We start from the raw sequence: 24,849 nt of genomic DNA, 5'->3' as shown, positions 1-24,849 counted from the left end.
ATGCAATTTTATAGTAAATTTACTTTATAAAATTGTGTGAGAGTAAATTATTCTACATTCTCTATATTATTGCTGTACAAACTAAGTTAAAAATATTTCACTCATATGGGAATATTTCTAAGCTGTGTTCAGGCAAGGATGGTATAAAGAAATCAATTTAGATTCCTAAAGTTGCATATTGTGTCTCCTAAATTGATGTACTATCTTAGGAGCTCATGAGGACAGTACATCCAAATCCCTGGGTGAATGTGAGACAGACTTGTAAACTTCAAGAAATTTGAAATCAATTCCCAAGTCATACACCAATCCAACGGGAAAGGGTGAACTGGCACACCCTCTGAAAGATCAGTGGTTGATCATTAATACATGCTGACATAGGGGTGAATACTAAGACTTTAAGTTTAAAAAAAAAAAAGGAAAATAAATTGAGCATGGGCATCAGAAGCTGTACACCATAGGAGACATGGATTTCACAGAATCAGAGCAGCAGATTCACTGAGCAAACATACAAATGAACAAAAAGAGCAGTAACAATAAGCCCTGAGGAACAAGAAATAAGAATCCAGAGTTGTGACAATATATTATATAAAATATTCAGTTTTCAACAAAATATTATGTGACATGCAAAGGAAGGAAAGTGTTACCCATACCCAGAAAAATCAGGCAATAGAAAATGCCTTTGAGGGGTTCAGATGTTCAACTTAGCAGACACAGATTTCAAAGCAGTTATTATGCGTGATCATAGAATCATAAGAAACTATTTTAAAATAGTTAACAGAGGGTTTCCCTGGTGGTGCAGTGGTTAAGAATCCACCTGCCAATGCAACAGACACGGGTTCATATCCTGATCCAGGAAGATCGCACAAGCCACAGAGCAACTAAACCCCACGCACCACAACTACTGAGCCTGCGCTCTAGAGCCCACTAGCCACAACCACTGAGCCTGTGTGCCACAGCTACTGAAGCCCACGGGCCTAGAGCCCATGCACCGCAATAAGAGAAGCCACTGCAATGAGAAGCCCGCGCACCACGATGAAGAGTAGCTCCCACTCGCTGCAACTAGAGAAAGCCCAGGCACAGCAATGAAGACCCAATGCAGCCAAAATTAAATAAATAAAATAAATAAATTTATTAAAAAATAAATATCCATTTTCAAAAAATAGAAAATAAAATAAAATAGTTAACAGCAAGTCTCATCAAATAGAGACTATCAATAAAGATGTAGAAATAATTGAAAAACAAATGGAAAATCTGGATTTAAAAAGTACAATAAATGAGATGAAAATTTCAGCCTACGACTCAACAGATGTAAGCTGGCAGAGGGACTATTCAATAATCTTGAAGATAAATCAATAAAGTTTATACAATCCAAAAAAGAGAATTGAACAAAGCCTCAAAGAAACATGGGACACCACTAATGCATCAATTATTCTTAATGGTAATACCAGAAACAGAGGAGAGAGAGAAAATGGGGAAAAAAACTATTTAAAGAAATAATGGCTGAAAACTTCTCAAATTCTCCCCCTCAAAATAGTAATGTACATCCAAGAAGGTGAAAAAACACCAAGCAAGATAAAAAGTATCCATATACAGACACATTACAATTAAATTGTTGAAAGCCAAGAAAAAGCGACTACCTTGGAAGAAACAAGAAAAAAATAAAAAACAAAAAAAAGGAGCCACAATAAGATTAAAAGTTATTTCTTATAATTTCTCATCAGAAAATATGGAGCCCAGTAAGGAGTGGATGACATATTCAAAGTTCTCAAAGGAAAAAAATAATATTATACAAGTGTCTTCTATGCAGCAGAATTCTCCTTCAAAAATGGAGTAAATAAAGACATTTCTAGATGAATGAAACCTGAGAATTTTTGTGAGCAGACTTGTCTTACAAGAAATACTAAAGGAAGTTTCCTGGCTGAAAGGAAGTGACCCCAAACAGTAATTCTAATCTACATAAATATAATACAGGAAGAGGTAATTATGTGCATAATTATAGAAGATGGTATAATAACATTTCTTCTCCTTTATTCTCTTGTGGAAATGTAAAATCATACAGTCACCCTATAAAATAGTTTGGCAAATGTTAAAAATAGAATTACCATATGAGCCAGCAGGTCCAACCCTCCATATCTATCCAAAAGAAATTAAAACAAATGTATATATAAAACCTGTACATAAATATTTAAAGTAGTATTACTTGTAAGAGCCGAAGAGTGGAAAGAACCCGAATGTTTACTGAAAGATTAATGGACAAACAAAACACTGTGTATTATTAAAATAGAATATTATTCAAAAATAAAAAAGTACTGATAAGTACTATATGGATGAACCTCTAAAACTTTATAAGTGAAAAATGCCAGCATAATGCCACAAAAGGAGGCATATTATATTATTTCATTTACATGAAATATCTAGAATAGGCAACTATATGGAAAGAGAAAGTAGACCAATGCATGCCTAGGGCTATTGGGAAGGGATAAGAAGTGACTTCTAGTGGATAGTAGGTTCATTTTTTGGTACTGGAAATGTTTTAATATTAGACAATTGTTGATGGTTGCATAACTCTGGGACCATTTTGTTTTTGTTTTGCTCTTTGGGTTCTATTTTCCTTTTTTATATTTTCCATGAATGTCTCATAAACTATGACCTTGCATTCACATTTAACAGGAAGACTCCAAAAATCTGACTGGTTTACATCTGCTAATCCCAAACTCCCAGTCCTGAGGTTAGCAGATGCAAACTAGTATATATATATAGGGTGGATAAACAACAAGGTCCTACTGTACAGCGCAGGGAACTATATTCAATACCCTGTGATAAATCACAATGGAAAAGAATATGAAAAGAGTATGTATATATGTATAACTGAGTCACTTTGCTGTATAGCAGAAATTAAACACATCATTGTAAATCAAGTATACTTCAATAAAATTTTTTTTTAAAAATCTGACTGGGAATACTGAATCCACAGTTTCCTCTGTCTAACGGTAGACGCTAAGCTGATTGCTTACATAACTGACTCTTATCCTGGAAACTTTAAATTGCCAAAATGTGATGGCATATTTCTGGAGTCATTTAATCTATCTGATGCTGGTAGGGAGAAATATCTGGCTAGGATTTTCCTGTTTTGAAGGTGGTTAGGCTTTATCTTTTTTTAAACCATATCCCCAGACATGTATTGATCTTTCTGTCACGAATTCTAGAATTTTTTTTAATAGAATCATACAGTATGTGCTTTCCATTTTTTTGATCTGCTGTCTTTCATCATAATTATTTTGAGATCCATTCATGTTATAGCATATGTGAATAATTTAATACTTTTTATTTCTGTAACAATAGTTCATTCTATTTTATTTATCCATTATACAAGCTGGCCACAGTTTGTCTACCCCTTTACCTGTTGATGGGCATTTGGGTTCTTTCCAGTCTGGCTATTACAAATAAAGCTGCTATGAATATTATGTACAAGTCTTTGCATGAACACATGTTATATTTTTTCTTTGGTAAATACCTAGGAGTGGAATGGCTGGGTCATATGTTAGGTGTATGTTTTCCAAAGTGGTTGTATAATTTTACATTTTTCATTATCAGTATATAGACTTCCACTTCCTCTACATCCTAACCAACACTTTATGTAGTCAGTCTTTTAAACTGTATCATTCTAACAGGCATGTAGTTATATCTCATTGTGATGTAATTTGCATTTTCCTAATGGCTAATGATGTTTAGCATCTTTTCATGTGAATATTTATCCTCTGTATGTCTCCATGGGTAAAATGTCTGCTCAAATAATTTGCTTGTTTTTTTAAAAAAACTAGATTGATTATTTTATTATTTTTTGAATATATTCTAGATTCAAGTAATTTATCAGATATATAATTTGCAAATATTTTTCTCCCAGTACATAGGTTGTCTTTGCATTCTCTTAAGAGTGTTTTATGAACTAAAGTGTTTTAAAACTAAAGTGTTTTATGAAATAAAAAATTTCTCTTAAGAGAAATTTTATGAATTTATGAATGCACAAAAGTTTTCATTTTGATGAATCCCAAATTATCAATTTGTTCTTTTATGAATTGTACTTTTAGTGTTTTATCTAAAGTATCTGATATTCTGTCCTTTTTCTAAAAATTCTATTTTCTGTCTGTATTTTTGTCAAAAAATGTGAGGGGCCTAGGATTTTACCCTACTTGTGAACTAAGAAGTTAGTCAGCCACCGTCTTACACATGTTGGCAGAAGGCAAGATACCCCCGGGTCAGAGATAAAGAACGTTATTACTAATGGTTATTACTCATGAAGCATGCAGGAAGAGCTTCAGTTCCTTTTGCCATCCCAACCCTACATGTGCAATGCGGAGGTGAGCTCAGCAGGACAGTAGACACAAACTGAAGTAGTGTATTTGTGCAGCTGAGAAACCTCAAGCTTGGAAATTAATTTTTTTTTAATTATGTTTTCCTGCTTATGTTTTCCCTCCATTCTTTATAGCCTGGAAACTCTCTCAAGGCAATAAACTTAGGTGATAATTGGGTGCAACTTATTTGTTTCCTGTGTTTCAAGGATCAAGGATCAATGTCCTTCATTGCCTCAAATTCGATGTCTTAGAAACTGTGATTTAATATATTTTGTTGATTTTTGATTTTTTTTTCTGATTTTCTATCTTGGCGAAAAGTGTAGAGGACGCTTAAAAATTGTGGTTATATATTCAAAGTGAAATCAGACAGTGTGTGTGTGTATGAGTGTTGGTGTGTGTGTGAGTGTGTGTGTGTTATGGTAACCAGCCCTCCCTATTTGCCTAGGAATAAGGGATTTCCTGAGATGCAGAAATTTTAGTGCAAAACCAAGATGGTCACAGACAAACAGGGAGAGTTGGTCATTTCAGTTTGTGTGTATTTATATGCGTGTGTGTGTGTGTGTGTGTGTATGTGTGTGGGTGATTCAGCTTTTAGTGAGTCCCATTAAGATGAACATTGCACATATACTGTTACATATAAACATGACTTTTGTGTACTAGAATTTCTAAGAAACTTGTCGATATGATCTGCTGTGCTTTTACTTTATTTAATTCAATCAGATTTAACAAATATGCAATAAGTGAGAATGATGAGATTGGTTCTTTCATGTCTTCTCCTCACAGTCTTGACATTTAAATGAGCTGTTGTAAATTGCAAAAGCTTCCCTGGCCTGTCTGATTCATACAGACTCTTTCAAAATGATGGTGAAACAGCTTTGCTGTGTCATAAATTTAGACAAATAAGTTATCTGTAACCGTGCTGATCAAAAGACTTAAGTCTTTAGCCTAACTTTAATCATTTACTTGAGAATTTTATTTTGTGTTAAAAAGTATAATATGATGCAAAAACATAAATTGCTTATTTTTTAAGTTTTGTTCGAGACAAGTAAATCTTATGTGACTAAGAGATGTGTTAGATCAAATTTAAAATGATCACTGCAGAATATTCTATAATTTATAGAAAATCATGAAACACCATTCCCTATTTTTAAGGTAGATTTCATGGTCATAATTAATCAGAACACTATTTGTTTGTTCATGTCAGATCCCATTGCACTTTACATTTCCAGTATATTTTACAAAAATTGCTATTGACCCTGTAGAGGGAGAAAAAAGAATCTCAGCTAATAAACTGGATGCATAAGGTCCATTAGTGCTAAACAACACCACGGTATGTGATTAAGTGGAACAATTATCCAGTACCAGACTCAAAGCTGGCAGATCATTTTACATTGTCAGGTAATTCACTGTCAGTCTTACCTCCTGTTGATCCTGCTCTAGCTCAGTTTTAAGCTGTTGATCCATTGCAGTGATGAGACATTTCATACTTTACTAAAATTCCACTAACACATCTAGATATTTAATCTCCCCTGTTTTGGTAGAAATCTATTTCTTAATCATTAATTAATGCATACTGCATTACACTGAAATTCTCTAAAAAAACCCACAAAAACGACTTGCCATTATGTACAGTCATGTTCTTTTTCATTTAAATGTGAACCCTTTTACAATTGTAGCTGTCCTGTTTAGAAGGAAGACAATTTGTTAGTTATTTCAGTTTCATTTTCAAAGTTTCCACAGTATTAATATTATTAAAAAATGTTATCTACTCAACTCACTAAATCCATTAAATGTTACTGAAGATTTTTAAAAAGGAAGGAAATACATTTTGACCATTAAACATGCCTACAATATTTCCATCCCATTCAGTAAATCTTATAATGAAGAAAGAAGTCTGAGATGGCTGAGGAGGAAAGGGGAAACAGATCAAGAAAAGACATAGAATGGAATATGACAGACTACCCTCCTCAATGTAGCAAAGAGCAATCAAGTTCAATAACACCAACAATTTATGCAATATTATTTTTCTACGTTATAGTTAATGACTTATTTAGAGAAGGAGGCAGTGAGATCTAGAATGATGTGCATGTACCTAACTCAGCAAAGTTTTTCTTGTTTCTCTAGGGAACCAGCTACTGCGCCTGTATCCACTTGTTTGACACACAGGTGTTACAGTCTGTATTTACAAGACTGTCTGCCCCCCTGAAGACACTTTGTTGTGAAGGGTGTAAGCCATTGTGATTATAGGCACATAAAATTGAAAGAAGACTGTTCCCTAACCCTCCTCACTTCCATCTGTCTGGTTGCTAGTTCTCAGGTGTAATTTAGACAGGCAGATGTGCAATCTGGGAATCCATCCAACTTCACTTTATTTACTTCCTTTTTAAGGAAAGAGGAACATTTAATATTGTCTTCAGAAAACAATTCTGTTTCTACTAGTGTTCTCTCCAATCTGTGGTTATATTTTCTGATCATAATGTGGAAGAAGTTTGGGTCCTGAGGGTTTGACATTGGTCCTCTGTTTCTTCTGCTCCTTTTGTCACATCAGACAGTGCTGTTCCCTGGCAGCAGGCTCCAGCACTTCCTCCAGAGAAACTTCTTCAGTTATGATTGTGGGTCTCTGGCTGATGGCAAAGGGCTAGGGCAAACCTGAATAAAATTCCCTGTAATATGTCTCTTCTGATAACCCAACTGTGAAGGAAGCCAAATCCATTGCGTAATGTACATAATAGTAAGGTTTAGGTCTCTTTTAGTAACCAGACACAACTGGATATCCAGAATACTTATGAAGCAACAGTTAATCATTAAAAGTCTCATTAAGGGAGGCAGATAAGGGAGAGATGGGAGACAAATGAACTCTTCAGCTACTCGCGACCTGTAGTATTAGTCAAAATAGGCTAGGTTATGTTATGGTAACTAAATTAACCCTGAGACCCTGGCTACCCAAAAAGACAAATGCTTCAGTCTAGACTAATGCTTGTGTCCTTACAATGAATTGGTCATAATGTCATATGACCTTATTTAACAGCAAGTTGGAACAAAAGTGTAATTTTTATGGAAGGAGAGGTGACCCAAATATGCACAGAACTGTTCACACACTTCACCACACTGACCACACTGTTGACTATTAATCTTTAAGTTGATTGATTCTTTAAGTTCTCTGTTGTTTCCCATTAGGCATGCATTCTGTGAAGCAAAAGCAACAAAAAAGTCCATATCACCTTTATTTCTCTATGTGTACTTCACTCAAAATTAGACATATTTTTCCTAGTTACTAGAAAATTCAGTGAATCCCATATCTATTGTACCTCCACCAAAAAAAAAAAATTAGGTGTACAGAAGAGGTGGCCAAATAGTGTTACCTCAGTTATGAAATATTTAACTTTATTTCCAAAGGACATTTCCATCACTGACTTAGTGGTGCCTGACTTACTGAAAATGATGGCAGGACCATGTTTAGAGAGGTCAGCTGGATGCAAGAAAATGTGGTGGAAGATGGTGACATAGTGTGTGGGAGATAGGGTGGTGTGAGAGGGAATACACAAATAGAAATAAAAAGATTAACTATAGGTGACAGCTGCTGGTGAGGGAGTTGACAGATTTTTTCTTCAGGTGTCCAAGACGTTCACCACGTTTCTTTTAGAATTAGAAAATGTGAAAACAGCGTTGGCACTTTTGTTCTCTTTTGGCATTGCCAGAGGTTTTGCATTACTGTCATCAATATAATAAGTCAAGAATGGATCCTTCGAAATAACTGACAATACCAGAGAACTACTGACAACCAAGTGCACCTGTCCCCTTTGCTTTCATCCTACTAAATAACTGTTAAAGAAAAATCACACTGTCAACAGGAAGGAGGCAAATGTCAAAAGTTTTATGTTTCATTCAATTGTATTAAATCTATTAATATAGATACCATGAAAGAACTTGCGATGACTCAGAACTGATATCATTTAATGGAAACAATATGATTCACTGATATACTATTCATAAATCACACTAGAACAGTGCCTGGAACATAGTAGTCTTAAGTATTTCTTAAATATACAACTTAAAAAAATTGTTAGTCAAATCAGCACTATTGTATCTTAGATGATAAGCAACTATATGTTTCTTGCAGGTCAAATTCAAAGGAATTTTTCATAAATATTTACTGTTTATGGTGAAGTTCTAAAAAGTTTGGAAAACAACTTGGGTACATAAGATTACATGAGTTTAGAGATAGCCTCACCACGTGAAGGCAGAGAGAAGAAGCAAGAACTACAATCCTGCAGCCTGTGGAACAAAAACCACATTCACAGAAAGATAGACAAGATGAAAAGGCAGAGGGCTATGTGCCAGATGAAGGAACAAGATAAAACCCCAGGAAAACAACTAAATGAAGTGGAGATAGGCAATCTTCCAGAAAAAGAATTCAGAATAATGATAGTGAAGGTGATCCAGGGCCTTGGAAAAAGAATGGAGGCAAAGATCAAGATGATGCAAGAAATGTATAAAAAAGACCTAGAAGAATTAAAGAAAAAGAAAACAGAGATGAACAATACAATAACTGAAACGAAAAATACACTAGAAGGAATCAATAGCAGAATAACTGAGGTAGAAGAACGGATAAGTGACCTGGAAGACAGAATGGTGGAATTCACTGCTGCAGAACAGAATAAAGAAAAAAGAATGAAAAGAAATGAAGACAGCCTAAGACACCTCCGGGACAACATTAAAAGCAACAGTATTCGCATTATAGGGGTCTCAGAACAAGAAGAGAGAGAGAAAGGACCTGAGAAAATATTTGAAGAGATTAGAGTCAAAAACTTCCCTAACATGGGAAAGGAAATAGCCACCCAAGTCCAGGAAGCACAGAGAGTCCCATATGGGATAAACCTAAGGAGAAACATACTGAGACACATAATAATCAAACTGGCAAAAATTAAAGACAAAGACATTTATTGAAAGCAGCAAGGGAAAAACAACAAATAACATACAAGGGAACTCCCATAAGGTTAACAGCTGATTTCTCAGGAGAAACTCTACAAGCAAGGAGGGAGTGGCATGACATATTTAAAGTGATGAAAGGGAAGGACCTACAGCCAAAATTACTCTACCCAACAAGGATCTCATTCAGATTCAATGGAGAAATCAAAAGCTTTACAGACAAGCAAAAGCTAAGAGAATTCAGCACCACCAGACCAGCTCTATAACAAATGCTAAAGGAACTTCTCTAAGTGGGAAACACAAGAGGAGAAAAGGACCTACAAAAACAATTCAGAAAATGGTAATAGGAACATACATATTGATAATTACCTTAAAAGTGAATGGATTAAATGCTCCAACCAAAAGACACAGGCTCGCTGAATGCATACAAAAGCAAGACATATATATATGCTGTCTACAGGAGACCCACTTCAGACATAGGGACATATACAGACTGAAAGTGAGGGGATGGAAAAAGATATTCCATGCAAATTGAAATCAAAAGAAAGCTAGAGTAGCAATACTCATATCAGATAAAATAGAGTTTAAATAAAGAATCTTACAAGAGAAAAGGAAGGACACTACATAATGATCAAGGGCTCAATCCAAGAAGAAGATACAACAATTATAAATGTATATGCACCCAACACAGGAGCACCTCAATACATAAGGCAACTGCTAACAGCTCTAAAAGAGGAAATCAACAGTAACACAATAATAGTGCAGGACTTTAACACCTCACTTACAACAATGGACAGATCATCCAAACAGAAAATTAATAAGGAAACACAAGCTTTAAATGACACAATAGACCAGATAGATTTAATTGATATTTATAGGACATTCTATCCAAAAACAGCAGATTACACTTTCTTCTCAAGTGCACATGGAACATTCTTCAGGATAGACCACATCTGGGGTCACAAATCAAGCCTCAGTAAATTTAAGAAAATTGAAATCATATCAAGCATCTTTTCAGACCACAATGCTATGAGATTTGAAATCAATTACAGGGAAAAAAAAGTAAAAAACACAAACACTTGGAGGCTAAACAATATGTTACTAAATAACCAAGAGATCACAAAGAAAGAAAAGAGGAAATCAGGAAACAGTAAGAGACAAATGACAATGAAAACACGATAATCCAACACCTATGGGATGCAGCAAAAGCAGTTCTAAGAGGGAAGTTTATAGCAATAAAATCCTACCTCAAGAAACAAGAAATATCTCAAATAAACAATCTAACCTTACACCTAAAGGAACTAGAGAAAGAAGAACAAGCAAACCCAAAGTTAGTAGAAAAAAAAAAGAAATCATAAATATCAGAGCAGAAATAAATGCAACAGAAACAAAGAAAACAAAGATCAACAAAAATAAAAGCTGGTTCTTTGAGAAGATAAACAAAATTGATAAACCATTAGCCAGACTCATCAAGAAAAAGAGGGAGAGGACTCAAATCAATAAAATTAGAAATGAAAAAGGAGAAGTTACAACAGACACTGCAGAAATACAAAGCATCCTAAGAAACTACAACAAGCAACTCTATGCCAATAAAATGGACAACCTGGAAGAAATGGACAAATTCTTACAAAGGTATAACCTTCCAAGACTGAACCAAGAAGAAATAGAAAATATGAACAGACCAATCACAAGTAATGAAATTGAAACTGTGATTAAAAATCTTCCAAGAAATAAAAGTCCAAGACCAGAGGGCTTCAAGGTGAATTCTATCAAACATTTAGAGAAGAGCTAACACCCATTCTTCTCAAACTCTTCCAAAAAACTGCACAGGAAGGAACACTTCCAAACTCATTCTATGAGGTACCATCACCCTGATACCCAAACCAAAGATGCTACAAAAAAAGAAAATTAAAGACCAATATCACTGATGAATATAGATGCAGAAATCCTCAACAAAATACTAGCAAACAGAATCCAACAACACATTAAAAGGATCATACACCATGATCAAGTGGGATTTATCCCAGGGATTCAAGGATCCTTCAATATATGCAAATCAATCAATGTGATACACCATATTAACAAACTGAGGAAGAAAAACCATATAATCATCTCAACAGATGCAGAAAAAGCTTTTGACAAAATTCAACACACATTTATGATAAAAATTCTCCAGAAAGTGGGCAGAGGGAACCTTCCTCAACATAATAAAGGCCATATATGACAAACCCACAGCAAACATCATTCTCAAAGGTGAAAACCTGAAAGCATTTCCTCTAACATCAGGAAGAAGACAAGGATGTCCACTCTCACCACTGTTATTCAACATAGTTTTGTAAGTCCTAACCATAGCAATCAGAGAAGAGAAAGAAATACAAAGAATACAAATTGGAAAAGAAGAAGTAAAACTGTCACTGTTTGCAGATGACATAATACTATACATAGAGAATCCTAAAGATGCCAACAGAAAACTACTAGAGCTAATCAATGAATCTGGTTAAGTTGCAGGATACAAAATTAATGCACAGAAATCTCTTTCATTCCTATACACTAATGATGAAAAATCTGAAAGAGAAATTAAGGAAACACTCCCATTTACCATTGAAAGAAAAACAATAAAATACCTAGGGATAAACCTACCTAGGGAGACAAAAGATCTGTATGCAGAAAACTATAAGACACTGATGAAAGAAATTAAAGATGATACCAACAGATGGAGAGATATACCATGTTCTTGGATTGGAAGAATCAATATTGTGAAAATGACTATACTACCCAAAGCAATCTACAGATTCAATACAATCCCTATCAAATTACCAACAGTGTTTTTTACAGAACTAGAACAAAAAATCTTAAAATTTGTATGGAGACACAAAAGACCCCGAATAGCCAAAGCAGTCTTGAGGGAAAAAAACAGAGCTGGAGGAATCAGACTCCCTGACTTCAGACTATACTACAAAACTACAGTAATCAAGACAATATGGTACTGGCACAGAAACAGAAATAGATCAATGGAACATGATAGAAAGCCCAGAGATAAATCCACGCACCTATGGTCAACTAATCTATGATAAAGGAGGCAAGGAATGGAGAACAGACAGTCTCTTTATAAGTGGTGCTGGGAAAACTGGACAGCTACATGCAAAAGAATGAAATTAAAACACTCCCTAACACTATACGCAAAAATATACTCAAAATGGGAGGCTTCCTTGATGGCACAGTGGTTGAGAGTCTGCCTGCCGATGCAGGGGACACGGGTTTGTGCCCCAGTCCGAGAAGATCCCACATGCCGCAGAGCAGCTGGGCCCGTGTGTCCAGAGCCTGTGCTCCGCAACAGGAGAGGCCACAACAGTGAGAGGCCCGCGTACCACAAAAACAATAAATAAATAAATAAATAATAAACTCAAAATGGATTGGAGACCAAAATGTAATACCGGACACTGTAAAACTCTTAGAGGAAAACATAGGAAGAACACTCTTTGACATAAATCACAGCAAGATCTTTTTGGATCCACCTCCTAGAGTAATGGAAATAAAAACAAAAATAAAAAAATGGGACCTAATGAAACTTAAAAGCTTTTGCACAGCAAAAGAAACTACAAACAAGACGAAAAGACAACCCTCAGAATGGGAGAAAATATCTGTTACCGAATCAACGGACAAAAGATTAATCTCCAAAATATATAAATAGCTCATGCAGCTCAATATTAAAAAAAAAACAACCCAATCCAAAAATGGGCAGAAGACCTAAACAGACATTTCTCCAAAGAAGACATACAGATGGCCAAGAAGCACATGAAAAGCTGCTCAACATCACTAATTATTAGAGAAATGCAAATCAAAACTACAATGAGGTATCACCTCATACCAGTTAGAATGGGCATCATCAGAAAATCTATAAATAATAAATGCTTGAGAGGGTGTGGAGAAAATGGAACCCTCTCGCACTGTTGGTATATATGTAAGTTGATGCAGCCACTATGGAGAAGACTATGGAGGTTCCTTAAAAAACTAAAAATAGAATTACCATATGACCCAGCAATCCCACTACTGGGCATATACCCTCAGAAACTACAATTCAAAAAGACACATGTGGGCTTCCCTGGTGGCACAGTAGTTGAGAATCTGCCTGCTAATGCAGGGGACACAGGTTCGAGCCTTGGTCTGGGAGGATCCCACATGCCGCGGAGCAACTAGGCCCATGAGCCACAACTACTGAGCCTGCGCGTCTGGAGCCTGTGCTCTGCAACAAGAGAGGCCCGTGCACCGTGATGAAGAGTGGCTTCCACTTGCCACAACTAGAGAAAGGCCTCACACAGAAACGAAGACCCAACACAGCAAAAATAAATTAATTAATTAATAAAACTCCTACCCCAACATCTTCTTAAAAAAAAAAAAAGACACATGCACCCCAATATTCATTGCAGCACTATTTACAATAGCCTGGACATGGAAGCAACCTAAATGCCCATTAACAGACGAATGGATAAAGAAGATACGGTACATATATACGATGGAATATTACTCAGCCATAAAAAGGAAAGAAATTGAGTCATTGTAGACATGGATGGATCTAGAGACTGCCGTACAGAGTGAAGTCAGAAAGAGAAAAACAAATATCGTATATTAATGCATATATGTGGAACCTAGAAAAATGGTACAGATGAACTGGTTTGCAGGGCAGATATTGAGACACAGATGTAGAGAACAAATGTATGGACATCAATTGGGGAAAGTGGCAGGGGGTGGGGTGGTGTGATGAATTGGGGGATTGGGATTGACATATATACACTAATATGTATGAAATGGATAACTAATAAGAACCTGCTGTATAAAAAATAAAATAAAATGCAAAAAAACAATAAATAAATAAATAAAGAGTACATAAGTTTAAAAAGGTCTAAATCCATATATGCAATGTAGAACAGGGCTAGTAGCACCTTCCAGAAGGAAAGCAGTAATGGTATATAAGCAGAATTAGATGTCCATGATAGCTGCAAAAATTTACGGTTTTCTTTCACTACCCACCCCTTCCTCTGCCTTGTTTTTGATGCGATGTGGGGATCTCTAGTAGAGAATATTTTGGGCAGAAGACTTTTTTTGATTTCCTGCAAGAAAGAAAATGAAGAGATGCAGCTTAAATCACTGACTATAGAATATTTATTGACAGTGAACAGAGATGTTTACTTGCTGGAAGACAGAAATTCCCAGCTACTTCCACACTCATTAAAAACCTTGGCAAAGTGGGAAGCTTAGCAAACAAAAATAGGAAAAAATGTACAAAGTGAGGTGTATGTGAGTTGATTGTGCTTTGTGGATTGTGATTCCCTAAAAATTCTCATTGGTACTTTATATTCTTATAATAAGGGCTGTTTCAAATGACAACAGAATTTTTATTTGAGAGTCTCACTGTAACTTTGTGAAAAAGTATTTGTACCCTAGGACATTAAAAAAAAAAGAAAATTAATACCCAACTCTATTTTCATGTTAATTACAATAAATTAGGGTGACTAATAAAAAGTTGCATGGATAGAGGTGTTCCAGATCAATGGATTCGACTATTGTCAGTGACCAAACGATATCTTGGAGTCAATCTAGATGCTACAGAGTGTGGTTGGATTAGAGAGGTGTAAAAGCATATTCAATCCTTCAGTATAATATTCATGTTTACTGTCTTTTAGTGAATAATTCACTAGTCTATGTCTGCTTTATACAGTGAAGTGTACACTGAGAGAAGATAGGCCAGTACAGTAGGTATCTCTACCTAATAGCAATATTATTCTTAGAAAAGATATGACCCAAACTATTACTTTTGTAATCATGGCACTTCAAAGTCATTACAATCTCTTTTACGGTTTTCTGTTTTCTACAGATAACCTCTTTTAGATTATTGTGCTTTACATGTTGTTAACCTGGCAGGATACAACTGAATACACTACCACAATAAAGATAAATCTTTTCCTCAAGAACTGAGAAATTAAATATCCATTCATCAGACAGGACAAAATTACACTTGAGTTTTTAAAGATTAATCATATTTTAGAGAAGTAGTTTTTAACTAAATACAGAGAAGCAGCAGGTGTCATTTATACAGCTTTTCTATCCTCTCAAATTTAGGTTGCCTTGTTTTACAATTTCATTTCCTATGATGTATTTTACAATTGCAGTTACCACAATTGTAATGAAAAAGTCTTTGATGGTATCTGTGCAGCAACTATTTCTCTCACTGGATTGTCGGCTCTACTGGGCATTTCTATCTTGTTTATTACTCTGTCTTTATCATCTAGCATATTGTTTCATTTATCAAGTCTCAGTTTCCACATGTGAATTATAGAGTATAATAGCATATACTTTATTGGGAAATAGCATGAAGCTGTAATTAAGAGCATTGACTCTGGAATCAAACTTAGTTTGTATATTAGCTATGGCAATTCATAATTATGTGAATCTGGAAAATTCCCTAGAACATCCAGTAAAATGTTAATTTCACATACTGTATTTTTCCATTCCAAAATTTTGACTGGTGCCTTTGGGGTGCTCTTTTTCATAGATTATGTATTTTATAGAGATCTTAATCTGTCTATTCCAATATATGGGTTATTTTAGACTTGTTCATTAATTTCCTTTTGTGATGAGTATGGATCATGTTGTCTTGTTTTTCTCTTTTTATATGTATGTCTTCTAGAGATTTTATCATATATCCTGGAAACTAAATGATACATTGTGTAGATTCTGGGTCCTGTTATATTTCTCTGAGTAGTATTAAGATTTTCCTTGCTTGTTTGCTTTAGCAGATCATTACCTTGGCCGAACTCAAACTCCAAACTCTCACATGTAGGGTGCAGCCACTGACCTCAGTATCTATAGTTAGCCTGCTTAGAGTCTGTCCCATGCATTCACAGAACAGAGATCAGCTAGAGAGTTGGGAAAAGGAAACATGCAGAATTTGGGGCCGCCTCTCTATGGCTTTCTCCTTTGTACAGTTTCACTCCTCACATTCCAGCTGCTGTGATATCCCTGCTATCTGTTCCCTAATTCCTAAAGCCATTAAGATCACCAGTTCTATCTAAGTTGTAGCTGCCTGTCACGATTGCTGGCTGGAGACTTTCATTAGGCAAAAACTGATTAAAATGGGAAACTCAGAGCTATTGCCTTCTTCCTAATGTTGATTCTTCCCCAGGGTCTGCTGGTTTTAGGTCACACTTTAGTGCCTTCAGATATTTTTCTACTATATTATTTAGAGTTTATAATTTTTTACAATTTATAATTTACAGAAGTTTACTCCATTGACATAAGTAAAAACCTCCTCCCAAACTGTGAAAATAATTTTCACACGTTTAAAAAAAATAGCTGAATAATAATTATAACACTTCATTAGGCTGTGGCAATTATTGATTGAGATAATATCTGTCAGTAATTCAGCAAGGCTGGCATGTGGAGTGTTCAATATATGGTAATAATGATTATAATAATTACATGACAGGATTAAATGAGGAAATATATAGTACTTTCAAACAGTGAAATACTATATTCTCAGGATTAATCAATTTGATGATTATTTGGACAATAAAGAAAATATTACATTGAAAATTATACTAGTATAGATAATTAATTTCTTCTGGGAACCAAACTCATTTAGATATGTTTCAATTACTGTGCTATATTGCATCCTTAAAAACATTTTTATTAATCAAAGATCCCATGTACATCAATCATCATAGTAGATTTTTAAGCTAAATCTTTGGATGTGGTTGGGTTACAGTTATCATCTTTATTTCTTTATAGTAACAAAATTGAAACCTAGATTTTAAGCAGAAGTTTATCAAAACCATATAGAAAATATTTAGGTCAGCCAGTTGGAGATTTTGAATAAACATTATAAGCTTCCCAGTCTCTATGTTACTTTCTCTATTTATTTTCTTTAAGAGCAATTTCAGATTCTAGGAAGCAATATTCTTTTATTTTTCTGCACTCAAGAGATGATGTTGATGGTTTTATATGCTACATTTTCAAAACATTTTCTATTTACAATGTAATTTAGTTCTCATAATGCCTTTGTGAAGAAGCCTTTCCACCTGTGTGTTTCTTCATTGTATTAATGGGGATTATCATCCCATCCCAGCATTTTATTCTGTCACTGGGAATAATGACTACACATAACAACACTAGAAATTACATTTGATGGCATGCTTAGATATGAAATAATTACTAGCTTTATAGTCATCCTGGTTCCAGTTACTGAATTTTCCTTGAGAAAAATATAGAGCTGTTTTAGACAAATCATGTGACAAGAAATTAGCAATGCTGATTTTTACACACCTGTCTTAGAATTAAAAAGTTAAAAAAAAGAAAGGAAATTACATCTCTTCTATAGCAATTTTCTGGGGTGCTCTCTTATTTTGATTTCATTTTGGGTATTTTATTTTTTGACTACGTTGACTCCATTTCTTTCTCTGCATAAACTGTAGCCTTGTTAAATAATACTTAGAAACATTTTAATAATAACAATAGGGCAAAGTGTGTGAATGTATGAATATATGTATAAACATAATATATACAATATATAATTTTACATACACACATATACAAACATGCACATATAGAGACACATCACACTCATACTTTTCTTAGTTCGGGCCCTTTTTAACATATGCCTTGATAATTACAATAGACATAAAACCTTTATTCAAGATTCTAGCTTGGGGCTTCCCTGGTGGCACAGTGGTTGAGAGTCTGCCTGCCGGTGCAGGGGACACGGGTTCGTGCCCCGGTCTGGGAAGATCCCACATGCCGAGGAGCGGCTGGGCCCGTGAGCCATGGCCGCTGAGCCTGCACGTCCGGAGCCTGTGCTCCGCAATGGGAGAGGCCACAACAGTGAGAGACCTGCGTACCGCAGGGGGAAAAAACAAAAAAAGATTCTAGCTTGGCTAACTCTAAGAATTTGATTGTTGGGTGTTATCATGGAACCAAGGAGAGTATCAGGATTTAGGAGTGTTTGGGTACAGAGTCTCATATGTGTGTGTGAGCATGTGTGTGCATATGTGAAAGTTACAGGTAGACTTGGAGTGAAATCCAAACTCCATCACATAGTAGCTATGTGAACACTAGTTCACTGTGTGTAAAATGAGGATATTAATAACTACCACACAGGATTAGGTGATTAAAGAAGATAATACACCTAAGTGCCTATTTCAACAACTGTGATATATAGTAGATATTCAATATATTCATTTTCTTTCATCTCAACTCAGTTCAGTTTCCACTTTTGCTTAAAAGTTTTCCCTGAGAGGCTTCCTTCTCCGTGATTACTTCAATGCTGAAGTTCCTTAATACCCATGCCTTTACAACAATTTCTTAGCAGATGCTACCTAGTATTTCCAGTTACATATTGATACGTATCTTGTATTCCTCAAGTGAGATTGTAAGACATTTAAGATACTGTTGAGGACAGGAGTGGTTCATTATACCTTTCAGTATACCAACTAATCACCCATGAGTCTAATGTATAGCAAGTAATTAGTTTTGGGCAGTACTGATCAAACAAAAAGAACCATAGAATTGTACAGATTTAAAATTTAGAGCAATCATAGATACCATCTAGACCAGAGGTTTGCAAACAGTTTTTATAAAGGGTCAGATGGTAACTATTTTAAGCTTGTCAGGCCAGATGGTCCTGCCCTAACTATCTAAGTCTGCCATTAAAGTATGAAAGCAGCCATAGACAATACACAAATGGATTCAGCTGTTTCTAATAAAACTTTATTTACAAAAATAGGCCACGAGCCATAGCTTGTCAATCCCCAATCTAATAGATTCATTTAATCCACAGAGACACAGCTTCAGAAAGATATTTTTCCCAATGAGGAAACCGTCAAAAACAGCAGAATGAGAATTAGGATATCTTTGGCAACAGTTGAGCTCTCTTTCTAGAAACCAAACAGCCAAAGGAGCTAGTAGGTTAAATGTGCAATAATATTCCAGTATATAAATAATATAAAATTCAACTTAATATAATGAGGTTTTTAAAATTTCTTTGGAAATGCCTTATAACTGTGTAGGACTAGAAATACCAATTTAGCCTTTTGTTTATCTTATCAATTGCATTAGAAATATAGTAAGTTTATCTAATCACTCATATTTTCCACTCATTTTACTATAATCATTTGAAAAATAACTGATCCATTGTGTGGTTTATTTAATGTCACAAACTTAAGAGTAAAACATCAATTTGAAATTGAAAGGTTAAAAAGTAGCTCAGAACAGAAGGTAACACAAGGGTGTGCTTTCTATGTCCTTGTAGAATGGGAAAAGAGACAGGTGCCCAATTTCAGTGAGCTTCTGAATAAGTGGAATCCACAAAAATAAGATTGTTTGCATTTACAGAAAATAACTTTAAAAATAGTCTATTCATATTGAAATAGACTCCTGATTAAGATGTCTGTGCCACTTTAAAACTATTATTCGGTAATGATTTAAGTAGCCTCATGCTGCAAAAGGATTGGCTTTACCAGATCTGCAGAGTTGTTGTATTAACTCTACTGTTAAACGAAAGATTTGAAAACAACTATTATTTAGAATATACTTTAAGATCAATTTTATGATATACAAGATTTATTTTGTCTTTATCTTATGTGAAGATATTTTTAATAGTCTCTTATGAAAAATATTTGACTATATTTAGGCATATAATAGATTCCTTAGAAATTTAAAGTCTTGTCATATTTCAAGGTAAGTCTGTGATTATTAGTTTATCAACATCTTTTACACAATGTTTCCTAATAAACAAACAAAAATAAGTACAAAATATCATAGAGAAAATATAAATGATAATAACTTCCCATGATTTATTCATCTAAAATGTGTATATTTTCTTTAAAAACTGGTATCCATGTGCATTCATCGTTTTGGCCACACATAATAGAAGTCTACATTCAGAGTAGTGTATTAGGAGAGAGAATAATGTTCTTTAATAGTTAATAGCTCTTTCATTGCCGGGTGTGATCTTGGGTGTCATATTTATCTTTTCATTACTTTCTCCAGCTGCAAGCTAGGACTAATACAACTAGCTGTTTCTAAAGAGGAGGTTTTGTGTGATAGTAATATATCATGCCAGTAAATGGCTTAGCATGGGACTTGGCACACTATACGCATATAATAAACATTAAATGTCATAGTTATGAGTTCCGGGAATCACCCTGCAAGAAGAACATAGACAAACTAGAGCCCGTAACATATGATAGAAGGAGGAATTGTGTTCCACTTCCCCATTAAAACTAGTTTATTTTTTTATACAGTAAATGTGTGCCAGTCCCTTGGTTAGGTGTTTGTGATGCATTAATGAACAATACAAACAAAATTTCTGCCCACAGATGACACACATAATAAGGAAGTAAATGTATAGTATTTCCAAAGGTGACAAGTATAATATATATGAATATGTATATATATATATGTGTATGTATATATGTGTGTGCCATATATAAGAAAAGGTAAAGAAAAATGGAAGAGTCAATTGATCATTGAGATGATACAATATATGTGGTAGGATGAGCAATCGAAAAATTAGTCTAGAACTGACTCATTGAGAAAGTAACATTTGTGCAAATATTTGAAGAACGTGAGAGAGTTATCAATTGAGAAATTTTGGGGAAGGGCAGACTAGACAGAACACAGAGACTCTACAATGGGAGCATGCTTGGCATGTTCAAGAATCAGCAGGGAATCCAACATAGTTGTAGCTGAGTGAGAGGAAGAGGAATTAGGAAATGAGGTCAGAAAGATGTTGAGAATCAGGATCTCACAGGCGTAGAGGTCATTACCTGACTTTGGTGTTTAGTTAGTGAGGTATGGAGTCATGGTAAGTTTTGGAACAGTATGATATGAGCTGATTGTGGATCAGTCCCACAGTTGTGTTGATAAGTGATTGCAAGTGAACAAGGGAAGAATCATGTAGACCAGCTAAGAGGCAAAAGCAATGATACATGCAAGAGGTGAAAGGTGACCAGATTCCATATTAATTTTGATTATCTGATGGAATGAATGTAGGCAAATAGAGAAAGAAAGGGCCTTACTTAACTTCAAGTTTTTTGACATGAACAACTGGGAGGATGGATTTGCTCTAAAATGAGATGCAGAAGGCTGCCAGTGGAGACGGTTTTTAACAGGGTCAGTAGAATTCTATTTAAGTCATGGCAATTTGAGATATGAAATAGACTTGCAAGTACAGATGTGAAGCAGGCAGTGGATATAGGAGTTTGTAGGTCATAAAAAAGATCTTGACTGAAAATAAATATGTAGGGATCACTAACCCACAGATAGTATTTAAAGCCCTGAGAAATCACCAGAGAAGAAGACCTAAGTCTGAGCATCAGGACTCACTACCAACAGGCTGAGAGATTGGGCAAACAAACAGAAAATTGGGAAGAAGCATACCATGTGATTTGAGGAAAATCAAAATGTGGTAGTGTCCTGGAAGTCAAGTAAAGAAAGTTTATCAAGGTTAAATGCCATCAAAGGTCAAATAAATAAAGACAGAATATTGACCATTGAAACTAGCCACATGCCAGTCATTCATGATCTGAAAAGGAGATGTTGAGGTGGATATAATTAAGAGTAACGGGGAGCTCAGCTCGGTGCTCTGTGATGACCTAGATGGGTGGGATGGTGGGGGGGCGGTGGGAGGGAGGTCAAAGAGGGAGCTGATTCGCTTCCTTGTACAGCAGAAACTAACACAACATTGTAAAGAAATTATTCTCCAATTAAACAAAAGGAGTAAATATAAGAGACAAATACAAGAGACAACAGGGAGAGACAAATTGGAGACTGCAAATATAAACAATGTATTTAAAGAGGTTTTTGCAAATAAAACAAGATAAATTAGCAGCTGGTGAGGAAATGGGGTTTAGAGCACACTTTTTAACAGGAGAGATACAGCATCATCTTTTCATGATGATGTAATGAGACAGTGTACTGTGTTGAAAAGCATCCCCCATTCATGTCCATCCAGAACCTGTGAATGTGACATTATTTGCCAAATAGAGTCTTTGCAAATATAATCAAGTTAAGATAAAATGAGTCCTAATCTAACACCTGCTGTCCTTAAAAGAAGAAGAAAATTTCTACACAGATATAAATGGGGGAGAAGACCATGTGAAGATGGAGATAAAAATTGAAGTGACAGATCTACAAGCCAAGAATGCCAAGGATTGCTGGAAACCACCAGAAGCTAGAAAAGGGAAGGAATGATTCCTCCCCTAGTGTCTTCAGAGAGAGCATGGTCCTGCTGCTACCTTGATTTCAGACTTCTAGCCTCCAGAATTGTGACAGAATAAATTTCTGTTGTTTTAAGAGAATCAGTTTGTGATACTTCACTGCTAAATACAGACAGTAACTATTATTGATAAATGGAAAAATCAGCTATGGAGGAGAGAAAACGAGAATAGTTCATCTATAGTATAAGGCAGGGAGGCAGCAGATTCTGATAACTGAGTAGATGTGGTGATAAAGAGACTCCCATTTTAAATCATTATGAGGCTTACAAGGCTACATTATAGACCATACAAATATATTTTAAAATTACTGATCTCCATGTTTTAAGATGAAAAATCAAATAGTGGCATGTGACTGCTATTTATCACCTAGTTATAAACCATGTCCTCTCATAACTACCTGATTTTCTCGTTCTTATTTTGAATGCCTTTTACCTTAATATCCACCTATAAAAATCATATTTATGCTTCTAAACTCAGATAAAGTATGAACTTCTATCAAGTTCTCCCACCACAGGTGTAAATATGTATAAATAATATTTTCTCTTTGCTCATGTTTTTGTTTAGAGAAGATTTTTCACCATCTTCCTTGTGAATACAGGCAATTCAATTAATTTTCAAGTTTCTTGAAATTAGGAACCATATTTAAATATCCTAAATTTCCCAGAATGTTCAACAAAGTACTTTGCACATAGGTTAAAATAGAATTTTGGTCAGGGCAAAATCAGAGGTCACCTAAAAAAAAATCCCTTTTATCAACCCATCAGGAAATTTATTCTTATGCTCTTTAGTGTACTAATGTATTTAGATTTGGTCTAATGTGTAGGGATATTTTCACCACATAGTTTTGCCTTCAGCATTTCCTAAATTATCCTTTGATAGAATGAGAATATGTACAGTGTTTACTAAAAATGTTTTTGAAATCATATTTGAGTAAAATAGTCCACAATTTATGTGAAAATGAAACATTCCACCTTTCTACACAATTGAGTTGACTATTTTTCTTGGTCTTCTCTTCCATTTGGCTTCCTAAATTTTCATCATTTCTCTCTGCTCATTATCACCTGCATCTCATGGGTAGTAGGAAAGAAAACAAGTGTGGGGTGAATTTAAAATCTGTCATTTGCTTATTTCCTGGAACCTTTGGCCAGAAATTAGTCAAGGATGTGAACATTAACGACTGCAGTAAGATTAGGGGTTATTTGAGAATTTCATTCATCCGGATTTTGCCATTTCCCATTTCCAAGGTTAACTGAGAGTTGAATGAATCATGAAATGACATTGTCCCATTGGTATATCTAAAATGGTTCCAGTGGATGAGAAACTTAATATTCCCAGGCCATATCTATGTGAAACTCCAGAATCAACTACTCTACAGTTAAAATGGCCTTTCTGGATCTTCTGAGGACTGAGTTTGACACAACTGATAGGATATATCATGAATTAAACTCAAATTGGTCATTAAAGTAACAAAAAATAATAGTTTACCGAGAACGGTCAAATAGATATAATCGGAAGTTATGTATTTTTATATTTTTGAAAGTAATAAAATATTTTTTAAATTCTTGCATTTTAATCTAATACAAATATTTATGTTTTTACGTCTTTGAATTGCAAAGAACTTGTACAAATATTCAGTTAGTCCAAGCATAAATGAGTCTCAAAGACAAACAAAACACTTAAATTTAAAACAAATTTGCCTAAATTTCAGTTAATTTTTTGGCACTTTCTATTGTATTTTGAAAAGGAAATCTGAATTTATCATATTAAATATGAACTGTTGATCATTAAATGATCTGATTTTTATGATATTGTCTTTCCAATCTAATTAAAATGATGGTACAAGGTTGATTTTAAAATGCTTTTAGAGGCATTTCCTTGTTTGATCTTCACAATACTAACATTGTGAAGTAATTAAGACATATATTATTACCATTAACCTCATCTTAGAGATGAGAAATCTTTGGCTCATTTAGTAAGCTGTGAAGGCAAAGCACAAACTTGAATTGTATAACCCGAAATATTATGCTCTTTCTGCTAACCATAGCTGACTTGGTCAGCAATGAACTGAACATTCTTAGACTTGTATTCTAATTCTGATTCTGTCAAAAATTAAGAGCATGACTGAGGAAATTGTAATAAAATACTATATGTGAGGACACAGTTCTATTATGTATAGAGAGACTAACATCTTTTCCTATGCTTAAGTTGAATGTTTTATACATCTTATAACATGTGTGACTGCATGTGTGTGTGTGCTTATATATCAAACTCTCAGAGATATTATTGCAATTCAAGGT

This window comes from Delphinapterus leucas, chromosome 12 (assembly GCF_059928025.1).
Source record: "Delphinapterus leucas isolate spDelLeu-1000000601 "Yukka" chromosome 12, BTC_Dleu_Yukka2, whole genome shotgun sequence".
Lineage (NCBI taxonomy): Eukaryota > Metazoa > Chordata > Mammalia > Artiodactyla > Monodontidae > Delphinapterus > Delphinapterus leucas.
Note: the sequence above shows the minus strand (reverse complement) of the source record.